The sequence below is a fragment of the Nycticebus coucang genome, chromosome 16 (assembly GCF_027406575.1).
Source record: "Nycticebus coucang isolate mNycCou1 chromosome 16, mNycCou1.pri, whole genome shotgun sequence".
In the NCBI taxonomy this organism is placed as follows: domain Eukaryota; kingdom Metazoa; phylum Chordata; class Mammalia; order Primates; family Lorisidae; genus Nycticebus; species Nycticebus coucang.
The window spans coordinates 86976092-86993711 of NC_069795.1; the positions used below are offsets into that span (position 1 = coordinate 86976092).

The 17620-nt window shown below is 45.3% G+C and overlaps 1 protein-coding gene across 2 annotated transcripts in view; it reads right to left on the reverse strand.

The window, feature by feature from the left end:
* ST6GAL1 (ST6 beta-galactoside alpha-2,6-sialyltransferase 1) overlaps positions 1 to 17620 on the reverse strand; it is a 129229-nt gene that overhangs the window by 97076 nt on the left and 14533 nt on the right. The window contains exon 2 of one of the 2 annotated variants that reach the window (XM_053564898.1): positions 4830 to 4971. The gene's annotated coding sequence lies outside the window, so the exon portion shown is untranslated. Of the gene's footprint in view, positions 1 to 4829; positions 4987 to 17620 lie in introns of those variants that run through there. The other variant, XM_053564901.1, reaches the window with a different exon arrangement.

The following is a 17620-nucleotide window of genomic DNA, read 5'->3' on the forward strand; positions in this document are numbered from 1 at the left end:
ATACTATTCAGCTATTAAAAAAAATGGAGACTTTACATCCTTCGTATTAACCTAGATGGAAGTGGAAGACATTATTCTTAGTAAAGCATCACAAGAATGGAGAAGCATGAATCCTATGTACTCAATTTTGATATGAGAACAATTAATGACAATTAAGGTTATGGGGAGGAGGAAAAGCAGAAAGAGGGACGGAGGGAGTGGGGTGGGGCCTTGGTGTGTGTCACACTTTATGGGGGCAAGACATGATCCCAAGAGGGACTTTACCTAACAATTGCAATCAGTGTAACCTGGCTTATTGTACCCTCAATGAATCCCCAACAACAAAAAAAATAAATTAATTAATTAAAATAGCCAAAAAAAAAAATCTTGAAATGAAAAATGATTGCCATGATTTTAATAGGATTTAGGGTTTTTCCTCCCACAAGTTTGTCTTTGTGGTAGCTCTTGAGTCCTATCTTGGAATGTCAAAGCTTTTGTTTTTTTTTTTTTTGGCTAAGGAAAATTATTTCTGTTATTACTAGGAAAACTGTATTTGCTCTATTTTTCTCTTTCAGATTTATCTCTTACTTGACTTTGGCCTCACTCAGATGTATCTTCCATATATCTCACTTTTTATGTATTGATCCTTTTGAATGGAGTTCAAGGTTAATCCTTTCAGTTTTTCCCATGTTTTCTTTTTATAATATTTTACTCAGTATCTTTAATTTTATCCAGGGTGTTCTCCATCCAATACAAGCATTTCTTCTTCATGACTACTTTTCATGTTTCATAGAAATCATATGATTATATTTTAAGTGTCAAATATCATGTTGTTACATAATGAAAGCATATCAGAGCTAAAGGAATATTGTAACTCCAAAAGAATTTCCCTCCATTTTTCTCACATTTCTATAGAAAATCTATATATGTTCTTCTGGTGACCTCATACTTTCCTGCAATATATTCTTATAAATTTGCTGATTTAAAAAAAAAACAACTCATTAAGTTGTGCAGTTCAAATAAGTGCAGGTTTTAGTCTATCAAGTTCATCTCAATAAAGGTACATGAAAACATAATGGGTACCATTTAGTAGGCATCTACTTTTTGTGAACAAACTTTACATAAATAATTATTGATCTTCACACAAGGTGGGCATTATTCAGCCCATTTTACAGATGAGGAATCTGGGTAAACAAACCAAAGGAGTCATGCAGCTATGGTCAAGTCAGGCTTAAACCCAGGTCAAATGTCTCCCAAACTGGGACACTTTTTTCTGTGCTGTGATGCCTTCCCACAATGTATGATTCCCAGGCTAAAACCCCAGGAGATAGCTGCCTGGCCTAAGCAAGACCTCTAAGAAAGATACAAAGGGAGGTGGAGGGCTGAGGCTACAGGAGATCTCTGCCATCACTGACACAATGCTCTCTCCCCTCTGGGTTGCCATTGCCACAAACTCCTCCAGTGACCAAGGCCAGCCCATCCTAGGTACTGGACCAGCCAGGTGAAGGCAGGAAGTGGACTGTGCCTGATCCCCAGGACGACCTTCGCTACATTACCAGAGAGGTTTTGTATAAAGGACCCCAACCAGGCAGTCAGGAAAACAGACCCCCAATCCACTTGTGCAGAGATAAGACCTTCCCTCTTCTGGGCCTCCACTTCCTCCAGTGAAAAATGGGAAGATGAACCAACAAGCCTTCCAGGGAACTCTTCAACCCTAAGTCATGTTCTCTGAGTTCCCTGCTGGACTCAAGCTGAAGGCAGAGCACCCAGCCCCACTTAACAGCACCCACTAACCTTGTGCCCTCCGCCACTCTGCCTCTCCCCATCAGCCTCACTCCTCTGCAAGGATCTTCCAAAAACCTGACACCCATCATCAGCAAGCTGAGCACTTAAAACTCTGTGTTCAAGATGTGGGAACCCCGGAATGCACAGCAGCTTGAGACATAATTTCTCCTCCTAGAGATCCTGAAGGAAAGGCTAGGGATGCGAGGTTACAGGAAAGATGAGAAAAGGAAGGTCGCAGACGATCTTGAAGTAGGGAAGCTTCTCCCCTTGATTCTTACAAAGCTATATACCCACGGCTGGGCCAGAACTTCCTGCCCAAAAGGGCTGAAATATTTGGCTGGGCACATAGTAGGTTTTTAGTAAATATCTGTGGGACTGAATTAAATCCCTCTTGCCGGAGGAATAATCTCTTCCTCAGTCATGGAGGAAAACCAGACAGTCATTTCAGAGTGCTGCCCTGGATCCCTGGAAAAAGTTCTGAGAGGCTGAGAAGCCCTCTGCTGCTTCTAACTGGCTGGGAGACCTGGGAGGCCACCCACCAGCACCACATCTCACCACCTGGGGCATTCAGTGGCCAAGAGGACTGCACTCTGGGACTCTACAAAGGCTCCCCGCTCTGATGCTAGCTTACGCCACAAGGAAGAGCCCTTGGGATTTAAAAGGAACAGTGCGGCATTTTGTAAAGCTCCAAGCACCGGGAGCTGCAGCTATTCACACAGCTTCAGAGATGGAATGATGTTGGAACTGGATTGACCGTAGGCAAGCACTCACTAGCTCTGAGAAGCCATGGAGGTCACGGACAGCCCTAGTTCACATCTCTGTTGCTTAGGAGCTATGAAATTGTGGACAAATCTCTTTATCTCCCTGAGATTCAATCACCACATCTGCACCATGGGGATGGATACCCTGTTAGGTTGTGGCAGAATTAAATGAGATAATGTAAACAGAGCACAAAACAGTGCCTGGAGCCATCGGGAGCTCAGCTGACATCCTTCCTGTCCCTTCATCACAGACATACTCCATGTCCCCAGAATAAGATCTTGGCTGGTTCCACTGACCTGAAAAACCAGACCTCTGATGATGAAGACTTAATTCCCAACACATTAGAGGGGTGCCTCATCACTGAGGGGCACTGGGGTTGTGGCAGCAGGCACAGGGGAGGGCCTGGGAAGGGTAGAGGCAGGGCTGGCACCTGGAGACCCTCCCACCACCTCCCCTGCCAATATGTGCAGGGCTCAGCCATCAGGTGGTCTCCTGAGCAGTGCCAACACCCCCACCCCACAACCTGGGCTCCCTTCCTCCCCAGAAGCACAAGCCTTCACCTCAGGAACTGATAATCACCAGCTATGTGACCTGGCTTCCTAAACTGAGGGTTTGGGACCAGATGGCCTCTACAGCCTTTACTACCTTTATAATTATCTAAGCCTACAATTGTACAAAGACACACCAGTGCCTAAATGATACCCCACCCTCTCCTTCACAGGAAGAAGGGATAGGTGCCCACAGGGAATCAGAAGATTCAGCAAGCAGAGAGGGAAAACAGAGGCTGAGGTTTCATTATGTTAATTTAATTAGCTCTGATCTACTGCTACAGCAGGGATTTGAAGAAAGAGGCTTTTGTTGAAATTTCACTTTTGGCAGGAAGTTCCTCCTCCCCCATTAGAGATTGTGAGTCAAAAGCTCGGGTTTCAGTTCTGGCTCTCACAGCCTGCAGTGCCTGGGCTTCCCTTTCACACTTCTCTGAGCAACTTCTTGACTTTTCCAGGAAGGAAATCTGCCCCAGATGTTGGTCAGTAAAAGGAAGGTTTTCATCTGCCTTCTTAAGAGGGTGTCAGTAATTCACAGACTCCCCAAGGAGAAAGAGCCAAAGGGGAGGAGGGAAATACAGCTTCCTTCCATTAATAAGCCAGAGATTTCCCTTTCAGCTAAGCCCCCTTCCTAAATGGGCGGGGGAACTCCACAGTATGCAAGATGTTTCCATTTTCATTATTTTATGGGACGTGGCATTTGCCTTATAAAATAATAAAGACAGAAATCTCTCTCTGGTTCATTCATGCAACTGATGTTTTTGAGCACCCACTGCTCACAGGTGAAGACACAAAAAGACTCGCAGGGGAAGGGCTGCCCTGCCAGGTGCTGCCCCACAGCCGCTGCAGGTAGGGGAAACACTGGGAGCAGTGGTGTGCTTATCTAATCGAAATCTCCAACAGTAAAAAAGCCTTGGTTCCTACTACTTGCTGATTTCCATAATGTGCATTTCTCCCACCATGGTCAATTTCAAGCCACCAGCAGTTTTGAACAATTTTTAACAACTCATTTGCAAAATGTTTGAATATTTAAAAATTGACGCTATACTGTTTCCAGACCAGAGGCAAATCAGAGGCAAATTTTCCCAGGTCCTAATGGAGTGGTCTTTCTGCCTCACCTCCAGGCAAGAGAAATCAACATCCTGTGGAAGTTTAAAAAGTAACTTTAATAGAAAACTACCCGACAGATTATTAACAGGGGTAAAATCTCAGACATTATCTTCCCATCAGCATTTCCAATCATCCTATGAGCACATATTATTTTTATAATCAGAATTTATCAGGTCCTTAAAATCATTTTTTAGTGAGCTTATTGGAATGTTTGGAATAACCTGCCTGCATAATTTCTGTCACTCTGTCTCCCTTGGGTGTGTGTGGGGGGGGTGGGCAGATTGTGTGTGTCCATGTTTCCTAAAAGCTGCCTTGCAGAACAGCCAAGGCAGTTGGCAGAATACTTAAGCATTCACCTGAGTGTACAGTCTTACCTGGAGGATAAATTCATTCCTTTTGGAGTTTAAATTTCACCAGCAATTGAAAAAATGCAACTCCTTGTCAAGATTCCAAAGGACCCACTCTGGCAAATCAGAAGCCACTTTGCCCACCGAATGACCTGTCTCCCAATGGGCTGAGGCCAAAGCAGATGGTTTGACTAAACCAGAAACAATAGCTCCTTCTTTCCTGAGCCTTAGAGGAACCCTCACCCTCCACAAACGGCATTCTGTCCTCTTTTCCCACAAACTGGGATTTAAGGCATCTCACCTCAGCACTGGGATGGAGACCTGGGACCAGGGATTGGGACGGGCTCAAGGGGGCCAGTCCATTTCAGCTGGGCTCCATGACATCCACTGCTTGTCCCAGGACTGCTGGATGTGGGGCTCTGTACAACTGGCTCTACCCCCACCTGCAGAGAGGAAAATTAGAGATTGTGAGTCAAAAGCTCTACCCCCGCCTGTGGGCTGAGAACCAAAAGCACAAATGTTAATACATGCAGGAGGGTAAAAGCCCTTGATCCGCCCACTATCAGCTGTGGTCATTCCTGCCACTTTCAGAACCTCATCCCTCACCAGAAGGAGCCAGCCTCCTTCCCAGGACCCAAACAGGCCACATGATCACCCTTTACCCACCCCCTCGGGGCTGCCCATTAAGCAAAGCAAACTCCACGGCAGTCAACCATCCTTATGCTACCCTATCAGTGGTAAGAATAGCAAAAGTCAGAGAGTCACGGATCTGACCTAGGTCTTGTGTTTAGATAAGGCTTTCAGACAAGTGACTACAATCAGCAAATATTACTCAAATAATGAGTAAGTTTAATATTACATTGAACTTACTCATAGTCTCCCTTTGACCGGTAGTAGGTTGTTTACCCTGCTACAAATGAGAATTCAATTTCTAGTTCATTTTAGAACCATTTTTAACTGAGCCTAAATGTTAGCCCAGATATTATTACAGCTGTCTAGATGGACAGCATTTGTTTTTAAAGTAATTGTTGTTTTTCCTCATGCCAAAGAAATTTATGTTCAATCTATAAATTTTAGAAAATATAATTAAGTGAAAAGAAGGAAAGAAGTTACTCATTCTTTCTCCACTCGACTACAGGTAACACGCCCTGCCTGGTGTTTTTTCCTTCCATGTTCCAGATTTTCTATACAGATGTGCTAAAGCTGAGCATGGTGTAGTGACTGCTGTGTCATTAAGTGGTCCTCAGCAGCAGCATGCCAATGGCTTCTCCAGTGCCATTTTGAGGCTACATAATACTTACGGAGCCGTGAGTGGCACCCTGCATAGCCGTAGCATAAATTTTACCCAGCCCCCAAAGGCTGGACATTTAAGTCATCTTCAACTTTTTTCTTTCTTTTTTTGGTGCTATTAATAATTACAAATAGTGTTTGAGACTAAATCTTTCAGGGGAAGAACCATGATTATTTTCATAAGACATAATCTTCAAAATCAAATTGCTGGGTCAAAGAGTTTCCAAATTTCTCAGGCTTCTGAACAGTTTTGGCACGCTACCTCCAGGACTACTATGCCATGGAAACTCCTCCCAGCAATGGGGAAATATGCCCAATTCTCTAATTTTCCCCTCTCCCCCATTCCTTCCCTTACCCACATCCTCATCCACCAAGTATAACATTTCTTGTGAAAAGGAATGAGCAGTTCCAAAAGTCTGACTTTTCATATTTCATGCTCACACTCAGGTCAGCTCAAGTCTAAGACAAGATCCATGATGCTAAAACAAGCTGCCCTAATCAAGGCTGGGGAAGGGGCAGTGCTTGAATGAGAACTGGTAAGGGGGATAACAGTAAACAACGGCTGAGGGCAGAGGAGTGGTAGATACACACGGACAGCGTGGGGAAGGGGGAAATAAACTGTCACATCCAAAGAGAAAAGACAGTCATCCCATGAGAGTGCAGATGTTGGCAGGAACTAGAAAAACTGAAGCTGCAGTGAGCCATTTGAGGGGTGAGGTGGTCACGGCCTTACAAAGATTCCAGGTAGAACAGAGTAAACTGCAAAGGCATCAGGTCAGGTGGAAAGAGAAAAAGTTGCTTAAGGCCTTGGGCCTTTTGCTGATGTCTACAATTAATGTCAACAAAACACCAAGAGCCAGAGGTCCTATGGGGAAAGTAGAGTGGGGAGGGAGGGAGCTGGAGCTTGCGAGTGAGAAGCCTTCCTGGAGGGACAGGGACACAGTGCTGGGGGGGGTGCTGTTGACTCACTCACCCCCTTACCAACAAGGACAACCACACTCTCCATCTCTTTCTAGCCAGCTTCCATCATTCCAGGCCAAACCTTCAGTGGGAGATGGGTAATTCACCAGGAAATCTGTCTAAACAGGTTGCCCCTTCCTAGCTGACCAGGCTCCTTACCTTGCCTGCCCATGCACCCTGCTTTTGTGGGGAAGGGGAAGGAGCTGGCCTACCTAGAGACCAGGGCAGAGGTCCAGGGAGGAGCAGACGGGAAAACCAGTCAGCCTCAGAGACAGCAGGTGCTGGGTTACTCTAGCTGCTCCAAGGCTTGTCTACACTTCTACTTTTTATTCTTGAACTCACCCCTTGACTCCCTCCAATAAACCCTCCTTCTGGTAAAATTTGGGTAGGTGTCTCTGTTCTTTGCAATCAAGTTGCCCCATCTAAAACAATCTCTCCCAGGCTTTGAGGCTGCAGCAAGCTTGGGCTGGGAAACCAGGACAGTAAGAGCAAGACTTCTTTCCAGCTCTATTGTACAGCAAATCTGTGCAAATTAGAGGCCTGGCACTGAGCGCAGGAGCTGCAAATAACCCAGCCTGTGAGGGCAGGTAAGACAAGAGTTAACAGAGGCCTTGGTTTCTTCATCTTGGTTTAAATGGGCTCTGGGTCCCAGCTGACTGCTGCTGCTAAAGCCCCAGGCTGCTGTGAGTGGGAACAGGGGGATCCAGTGCCTGGCTGTGGGCCAGGGCTTAGGCCATCTTTTATGAGTGCCCAAGTTCCTTTTTTAAAAAAAAACTTTTCCTCCAAGTTTGTGGCTGGGTTTTTAATAGATAAGACCACTGAATGGGACCATTCTGGATTGCTAAAGCATACCTGGGTGATTTTTCTATTCTCAATTCTAAAGATTTTCCATTAAGTAATTGTACAAACTCCTCCCATCTCCTTATTTGGCAGTACACATTCGGCTGGTTACAGGGTCCCCAAACCACCTATAAAGTCATGTGCTTTCTTGCAGTTTCAATACAGCTCCCATTTAATTCACAACCCCACTGTAATCCGTCACCACCAGCTGGGTTCGCTGACCTCCCTCCTATCCCACAAGGGTCACGGGGCTTTACAACTACATTTGGTTTCCCTACTTCTCTCGTGAAGCCCAACCAGCCAGGACCATACATATGGACTTCTTCCTTGCACTTCATGGCTCAGTGCAACCCTCACACACTCTTCCCCAACTTTACAGCCCCTGGCAGTGACTTGGCTGATCCATGCTCTCTTCCACCCTTAGGCCCCGAAGCATCCAGAAGACACAGGTGATGAACAGCTAAAAGGAAGGGCTGCCTTGGCCTCCGTAACTCCCCCTTGCCTCCATCAAGTATTTGCTTCACGTCAGTGTACACTGTGAGGCACTGATCACAGACGCAGAATCTGGGCTTGGAGAGCCCACCAAGAATCAAAGAATACAAAGAAGTTTATAAACTGAGCCAAGAATTTCATAGCCCAGCCCCTCAAAGCAGAATACTGCTGAAAGGCTCTGTTGCTAGTCAGAGAATTAGCCCGTCACAGGAGTGAGCCTCCAGCCCAGGTCCCTGGCCTTAAGAAGCAATCCCCAAGACACCCAAGAGCTGTAGGACAAGATAACCCTGTTAACCCTGGACCCATTATTCCATTTTATCTAGGACAAGAGTAATTGTTCTGATTGTGTTTCAATATGCAGCTAAATTAGCTAAGAGCTTTTATTGATTCCTGAGCATATGACATTCTAAGATCTGGATCTCTACAAATCTGCTGAGCACTGCAATCAAATCAGAAGACAACACACCCAAAATACAACAAAAACTTTTGCTAAAATCAGGAGACTTGCTGAATTACTCCCATCATACCCCTCCTTTCCCTCCCAGGGCTCATACCCACCCTTGATGGTTCATCTGTGGAGCCTGGACCCAACATTACAGGGCTCCTGTCCTAGACCAAGTATTAACCACAAATATTCCTTTGTGTTTAATTTTAATATTTTTAGCAATTACTATGTGCCAGCCGCTTTCTGTGCTAAATTATTCATTTATTTCTCACACAGTCCTATGAGGCCAGGAATGTTTTCTCCATTTTTTTTTTTTTTTTTTTTGGTGAGATGACAAGAGGTCAAGCACAGAGCTGGTAAGTGACTAAGCCAGGATTCCTCACAACAACCTGCCCCTCCAGAGGCCTTTCTTCCCTCCAATGCTAGGATAAAGCGCGGCCAAAAGATCCCAGTGAAGAGCTGAAATTAAATATCAGTCACGTGTTCAATGGAACAAATACGTGGTGGGCTCCGACCAGAAGAGAAATGATGTAAGCATTTATTTTCAGAGAACCAGAGAAGAGCTCTTCGGCCACTGCCATATGCAAAACATCCAAAGGAAGAATGGTTTCCTCACTTGTCTGTGTCGTTAGTATGTTCCCTACAGCAGTCAGGTTTTGGCTGGGACTATTTTAGGGAGACAGTAAGCCCTTTTTAAAAATCAAACAGTACTTAAAGAATGGTACTGCAAGGTTACAAGGAGAAACAGCAGGCCCCTTCCACCTCTGCAAATCTCTAATTTCTGCCGTCAGACTCTTTCATCTGCATCTAGAGTCATCTCAACGTATCTAAATAGCGTATTACACAGCTCTGGGTTTTTCCAGTGTTTGATGTTATTTATCGACTTCCTGCTACAACAAATGAGGACTTTGCTGCCTCTGGTCCTTCCTGCATTCTCCCAATAGAATTGTGCCATTTTATTAAATCAACCCTAGAAGTCACACTGTTATGACGAGTTACTATTCATGGCCAAGTTTCAGACTGTGCTGTGTCACTTCTTTCATGTACATTCTGAGTTGTCATTTCTGGAATCCATTATCGCCTCATTGCTTGCTTAATTTTCTATCTGCTGTCACTAATTTAGCACTCAACTTTTCAACAAAACTGTAAAACTTATCACAGTACACCAAATGTCATTATGTAATCAATTGGTTCTTCAAAAAAATTTCTGGACAATCTCCCTTCTGGAAACATCTGTCCTCTTACTTTGATCTGAATTGGTTGTTCTCTACGCTTAAAAAGAGATCCCATCTATTCTGCGTTTACTCCTTAGTTTTGGAGGAACATATCCATAGTCACTTTCTCAGAAAGGCTGTGTGGAAGGTAAAATAATTGAGCATTGCATCTAAAAATGCCATTATTCCACCCTCAATTATGATTAATAATTTGTCTGGATATAATTTCATTTCTCAGTTGGAAAGAATGTCCTTATATTCAAAAATGTCATTACCCCATCCTAACATTTGATTAATAATTTGTCTGGATATAACTTCTCAGCTGGAATTTTAAACATATGGCTTCACTGTCTTCTAGCTTCAGAGTTGTAACCACAGAGATAACTGATGTCAATCATATTTCTATTTTCATATATATAATCCATTTGGTTTGGGGCAGAGTTTCTTCTGTCTATAAGCTTTTCTTTTGGTATGTCTTTTCTTCATTCATAGCCCTGGGTACTTACATGGGCTTGTCAATCTTGAAGCCCATGGCTTTCAAGTCTCAAAGTTTTCCTTGATTGATTGATTGATTGAGATAGGGTCATGCTCTGTCACCCAAGCTGGTGTGCAGTGGCACAATTTTAACTCTCTATAACCCCGGATTCCTGGGCTCAAGTGATCCTCCTACATCAGTCTCCCAAGTGACATGCACCACCACACCCAGCTGATTTTTGTATTTTGTAGAGATAGGGTCTCACTGTATTGCCCAGGCTGGTCTTAAACTCCTACTCTCAAGGAGTCCTCCAGCCTTAGCCTCCCAAAGTGCTAGATCTATAGGCACAAGCCACCATACCCAGCTATATTATTTCTTTAATTCTTCCCTTGTCTCTATTCTCTTTTTTGTAAGTCTTACCATTCAGATGTTGGATTTCACAGAAAAATCCTTTCATTCCCTTGTCTTTTTTGTTGAACTTTCTACATGTTTCTATAAGTTTTTCTTCAACTTTATATTCCAAATCATCTACTGATTCATTCCATTATCATACTTTTAATTTCCAAGAGTTATTTCTTATTCTCAGAATACCCCTTTTTGTTGCACACTGCTTTTACTTATTAATCCAATAACTTCTCTTCCCTTTGGAGACCAGTAATTACAAGTTTTGTGACATTTTCTTCTGCTCCCCTATATTTCTTATGAGTTTCTTTTTATGTTGTTGTTCGCCTCTTTTAATTTTTTCCTTTCATGTTTCAAATTTTCTCTCCAGTATCCAGTGATCTTTACTTATCTTTTTACATTTAAAAGTCAGACAGGGTGAATGGATACTGTGTGTGCATAGACAGGGCTGCTGAACTGCGGATCTTACCAGAGGTTGCATGAGAGCAATCTGCACATGTTACCTGGAGAACCCTAAATATCAGCCCTTCACTCTTGGACTGCTGATTTTATGCAGAAAGGCTCCTCCAATCTCACGACAAGGTGAAGCAGAACAGACCCCTAGCTTGCAGCACGGAGTGAATGAAGCAGAGGAAGGGATGAGGACAGGCGGCAGGAGGTCTCGTTGCTGAGCACATTGTAGACAGGCACTGGCTCACTCCTTCTGCTGTAGAAGGACATTTCACGCACACCCTTCTCAGCTTGGCCTGCTGTGCCTGATCTTAATCAGGCCTTAAGGCTTAGCATGTTCCTGGAAAGATCCTTAAAAGAAATGCTAGTTACCAGGAAGAAAAAAAAATTTACAGACATAGATTTTTAAACACCCTCACATCAGTCCAAATCAGGTTTTGCCATCAAATGTGTTAGGAATAAAACTTGATTTTTTACAGATTTTTAGACTTAGAAATTGCAGGTAAAGGATTGTGTATACATTTTCTACAGTTCCAGTCATATTTGGGACAATTTTCATGGGAATTTTTGTCACTCTGTAGGGCTGCTTTTTGGCAATAAGATATGGCAAAATGAAGCAGGTTGAGATGAGTATTAGGGGAGTGCCAGTGTGATGACAGAGTCACTCAGAAGGCTTGAGCCCTAGTTCTATGCTAGCAAGCTGTGTTACTTTGAGAAAGTTACTGAACCTCTCTGAGCTTCAGTTTTCTCCTCTATAAACTGTGGGTTATTCCAAGAAGTATGCATTATGCCTGTGATTCCTGCAGCATTGCTCTGGATCTTAGTGAATCGCTGGGAACCAATGAGATGAAGTCCCTGGTCTCATGGAAACAACTTCCTAGCAAGAAGAGACACAGGGTTGAAGAACAAGGCAAGTTATAAAAGAGAAAGGGAGAGCCATTGTCCTCCCACCATAGTGATTGTGGGAGGAAATGAGCATGAGACCATTACCTTACATAAGAGGGGTCAATGGCCTCCCTGATAAGGTGACACTTAAACAGAAATCTGAACAAGAGATGGCACAAATAGTGGGGCTTTCTGTAGGAATGGTGTCCTGACAAGAGGGGACAGTGCAAAGGCTCTAAGGGAAAATGTGCTTCATGCCTGAAGGGCAAACTCAGTGAGGTGAAGCAGAATGAACGGAAGGAGAAAGCCGGAGATGAAGTCTGTGAGGTTCTGGAGGTCGGGTCGTGTAGGACCCTACAGTCCTTTCTAAGACTTTGCCTTTGAATGAAATGGGAAGTCTTTATTGGTGTTTGAGCAGAGAAGTGACATATCACTACATCTTTTTTTTTGAGATAGAGTCTCACTTTGTCACCCTTGGTAGAGTGCCTTGGCATCACAGCTCACAGGAACCTCAAACTCTTGGGCATAAGTGATTCTCTTGCCTCAGCCTCCCCAGTAGCTGGAACTACAGGCACCTGCCACAACACCTGGCTATTTTTAGAGATGGAGTCTCGCTCTGGCTCAAACTGGTCTCAAATTTGTGAGCTCAAGCAATCCACCCTCCTTGACCTCCCAGAGTGCTTAGGATTACAGGCATGAGCCACCGTGCCTGGTGCTTCTACATCTTTTTAAATGATTGCTCTAGTTGTTGATTTGAGAATAGACCATAGGAGCAAGAATATAAGCTGCAGGCCCAGTTATGAAACTGTTATAAAAATTAAAAGTAGAGGTTACTCTGACCTGGGCTAGTATGACTTTGGTGACCCTGGTAAGTAGTAATAGTGGGCTTTTTGATTTATTAGGAAAGTACAGCTGACATGGTTTGCTGGCAGACTGGATGCAGTGTGAGAGAACAAGACTCTAGAATGACTAGAGTCATAAGCTCTAGCAAACGAAAAGATAAAGCTGTCTTCTACTGAAGTAGGATAGTTGTAAGAGAACTCTACAGTCACTTTTAGAGAGAAAAGCAGCAGTTCAGTTTTGAACTTGTCATACCTGAGTTGTCCACTGGACATCTAAGGAAACTTGTCAAGTAGATGGCTGAATGTCTGAGCACAGATTTCAGGGGAAAGGAGATATAAATTGAGGGCTGTCAGCACATGAATGGTATGAGATTGCCCAGGGAGTGGGGAGACAGAGAAGAGGCCAAAGCTCAGGCCCACTCCCTGGAGCCCTTCAAAGTGAACAAGTGAAAATGAGCCAACAAAAGAAATGGAGAACCTGAAGCCAGTGAGAAAAGAGAAGGACCAAACAATGAGATGACGTCCCAGAAGCCAAGAGAAAAAAGTTTTCCAAGAGGGAATGGTCAACTCTACCAAATGCTGCTTATAAGTCAAGTTAAGGACTGAGACCAACCACTAGATTTGGCAAAAGAGGTTATAGATGAACCTGACAGGTATAGTTTTGGTGGTGTGATGGAGCCAAAAGACTGACCAGAATGAGTTCCAATGAGCATGAGAAGAGGGCTTGTCAGGAGCAAAGGCAGAAAACCCTTTCCAGGAGCAGAAAAGTGAGGCAGTAGCTGGAAGGGAGCTGAGATCAGGAGAGGCTGTGCCAGGGCCTGTGCATGTGGGTGGGTTTAGGTGGGAGGAATAGTCAGTAGATAGAGAGTCAGAGATGGTAAAAAGAGATTGATGGTGATATAGCTGTCAATAAAAGAGAGAGAGAGAGAGAGATGTGGATGGGAACAATCTAGTCAGAGAGAGAACATTAGAAAGTGAAGAAAGAATTGCTGTAGTCAGGTCCTTAATTGAGAGGGAATAAAGCTGCACACTCAAGTGGAGGTGCAGGTCTTACAAGAGAAACAAACCCAACTCATCATCCACAGCAATAGGCAGAAGGTAGAGGCAACGGGCACAGATTAGGTGGTGGAAATGTGCTAGGGTATGAAAGTTCATGTTCCCCCAAAACTCACATGTTGAAACCCCAACCCTCCACATGACAGTATCAGGAGGTCGGTCCCTTGGAACCTGATTAAGTTGTGAAGGTTCTGTTAACATTAATGGGACCAGTGCCCTTATAAGAGACCCCACAGAGCTAGGGAGGCCCTTCACCATGTGAGAACACAGCAAGCAGATGCCCTCCGTAAGGCAGGAAGCAAGCTCTCACCAGACACCGAATCTGCTCACACCTTGATCTCGGACTTCCCCACCTCCAGACTGTGAACAAAGATTTCCGTTGTTTATAAATCACCCTGTCTGTGAGATAGTTATAGCAGCCAGAAAAGACTAAGACAAAAAAGAACGAAAGTTCCCTACAGATTGCCATTATTTTTTCAGGTAAGTGTGAAACAAGGTTGTCATCTGAGTGTGAGGATGAAAAGAGGTGTTAGAGGTTCCAAGAGAGAGAAAAAGGTGTGAAACGGTAATCTCCGTTAGAGAGAATGGCAGTGGTTTCCAACCAACCATGGCTGCCCACCAAAATCAACTGCAGACCTCTAAAGAAGATACTGATGCCCGGGCCCGCCCCTCAAAGACTCTGATTTTAACAGTTTCAGGTGGAATTCAGGCAGCAGTACTTTTCATAATTCCCCCCAGGTACCACCACCACTGGCAGCCAAAGTTGACAACCACTGAACCAAGGAAATGGAGCAAGATGGCCTACAACACCTAAGTCCACTTAACCATCATGGTCACGAACTAGACCAGGGGTGTCCCAACTTTCTTCTTTCTCTGCCACACATTGGAAGAAGAAGGGTTGTCTTGCACCACACATTAAATACACACACACTAACAAAAGCTGGTTAGCAAAAAAGGTTCGTGGATACTTTTCCTGCTATCTGACACCACAACTAAGCAAAAAGAGTCCTCACAAAATCAGCAAGTGGCCCGCATGGGCGCTGCTGAATTAGAGGATTGTGGGGTGCTTTTCTAGTCACGTTCAGATTTATGGAGTGGGTATAAAACAAAAAGAACAGAGCTGGACTTACCCAGGATAACTGAGATATAATGTACCTGAATGTAGTAAGAGCTCAATAAATGAGGTACAATGCCTGGATAGATGGCACACTGCCTGGGTGAAGGGCACAGCTACAACTTGGACTTTAATCCTACATGTATAAATTATATAACCCAATGGTTTGTACCTTCATATGGATCTGAATGTAAAAAAAAAAAAAAAAAAAAAAGAGTTCGGTAAATGAAAGCTCCTGTATTTATTTTTATCACCAGCTAAGTGACATATGCCATCCTTATGGCAAGTAAAATTCTTTCTTTATCTTATCCAAATAATTCCACAGTGGGTGTATATCATATGGTTTTTAAAAGTCATTTTTGAATAACTAAAACCACAACTGTATATCCTTAAATATCAAAGCAGTCTCTTCTGGTTATTTGTATGTGACACTGAGCACTGCACATGGGCTCACTGGACTCTCCAGCAACTGCAGAAGTCACAGATCACCCCTCCCACCCAGCCACTGTCCCTATTTGATAACAGTTCCATACCTGTGTTTTATGAAGCCCCACCTGTCCATGCTACCGGAGCCTGCATTCGGTGGGCTCTGCCTTTGCAATTCCTGTTGAGTACTCTGTTCCTGTCCCTCTGAGGGAGGTCCACTCCTGATTGCAGCCCTCACCCAGGGGCAGATACTGATGGAGAGACCTCTGTCATGACAAGTGCCACCTCAGCACCCTCTCCCCCTGTCAAGCCTGGCTGGGTCCCTGTCCATGTCTACCCATCTGCCAGAAAAAGACTGCAGACTCCATACTGGCCACACTGAATGGGTTCAAATGCCAGCAGAGGCGGAAGCCCTTCGTGGCAGCTTCTGCTGTCCCTTTTCAGGGGATCTACAATTGCCTGGCAGACTCCTCTTCATCCCTCTTCTCTGACCTGCCCTGCGGGCAGAGTGGACACGTGCTCCTCTGCCTCCAGCTCCCTCGGAACTGTGCACCTGCCATCTCTCCTCCTCAACTGAGAGAGCTGTGTCTCGTCCAGCTCACAGTGCCTAGCACAGTGGCCCATTAGGCAACCAGTAACTAAGAATAACCATTAGCAAGGGCTGTGATATTAACAATAACCACTATGTATTCATCCCCAAACACATGGCCAGGCCCAGGTCAAACACAGCACACAGGACTCACGCCAGCACTTTAGGCAAGAATGATTAACACGGATCAATATGAGAAACTGGAGATCAGAGCAGTTCCCAGGTCCACACAGCTGAGAAGGGGCACTTCTGGAATTTAAGTCCAAGTCTGTCTGGCAAAGTATGGGACTTTTTCTGGATGACAAGAGCTTTCTGAGGAAGGTGACCTTGCAAATGGTGGTAGGGAAAGCAATGAGCCTCTCAGCCCTCCCACTATGAGACTCTGGATCTGGCTGAAGACACAAGAACAGGAGTCCATCAGAGTATTTCCCCAGGAGAGGCCCCGGGTCTAACTCCTCCCTGGCTGCTCCTTCCCCTCCTCCAAATGTAGAGCCCGGAATAAGGTATTCATTGTGTAGAGCACAAAAGTAGCCAAGGTGAGCACTCTGGCAGGAAGCGTCTTCTGGGGATTTATTCCTCGTATGTCACTTACCACCTCCAGCTCTGGCCAGGGCCAGCGTCCCCCTGGCACCGCACAACTGACCAAGGCAATCCCTGCAGCCTGCTCTCAGGTAAGTGATGTTCAGCCCAGCTGCCTTTGTCATGGCTCTCAGGGTGCCTTCCTGCCCCTCTCGCCTGGGACAACCACCTGGTTCCCAAAAAGACAAGGCAAGAAGAGCAAGGCCCCAAGCCTGACACCCCAGCAGGGCTCAGAACCAGGACCATCCGAGAGAATTTCTCGCTTTCATCTTGCTGCCTGACTCTCGCTCCCAAGGCCAGAATTGGCAGGTTGAAAAAAGACTGCCCAGTGGGACAGGAGGGCATCACAGCCCCAAGGTGCTCCCCACAACAGGCTGCGGCAGCTCCACGGCCTGCTCTCACACCTAGACCTCACCCAAAGAGCACCCGCTCACGCTCCTGGGGGGTTGGATGCATGTGACTCGGAGGGCAGACAGGGATATCAGGACAGCTGAGCCCCCTGCACAAGGACACCTAAGGACTACACAGTGTGCTGGGCTCAGGGCTGTGCAGAGATCCCACTTGTCATCCCTGAAGCCCAGGGTGCCGTGGTCTAACACAGTTAACTTCGTCTAACAGGCTAAGCATGATGTAGGAGGTAACAGGTCTTCTCTTTCCTCCATGGGCTGAGAATTTGAGGGGGCTCAAGCTGAGTGACGGCCCACTGGTGCTGAGGCTGAGACAAAGGCCAGGTAACAGCAGAGGGATCAGGGCATAGGAAAACGGGTCTCTTCAGCAGTACAGAGTAGCCTGTATCTCTCTACAATGCCCCCCCGCCCCCCACACACAAACACACAATAGGGCTTTGGGACCCAGGAGCACAGCAGGCCTCATCCCAGACCCCAGAACAATCCTGACTCTTCCTGAAGCAAATGTAAGGTGCGTCCAGCCACACCAGCTCAGTGCTGAGTTCAGGCTGCCCACCCATCCTGATATGTTTTGTCAGAAGCTCAATTTCTCTGAGACCAGGGCCACATTGCCCTGGTCAGTACTT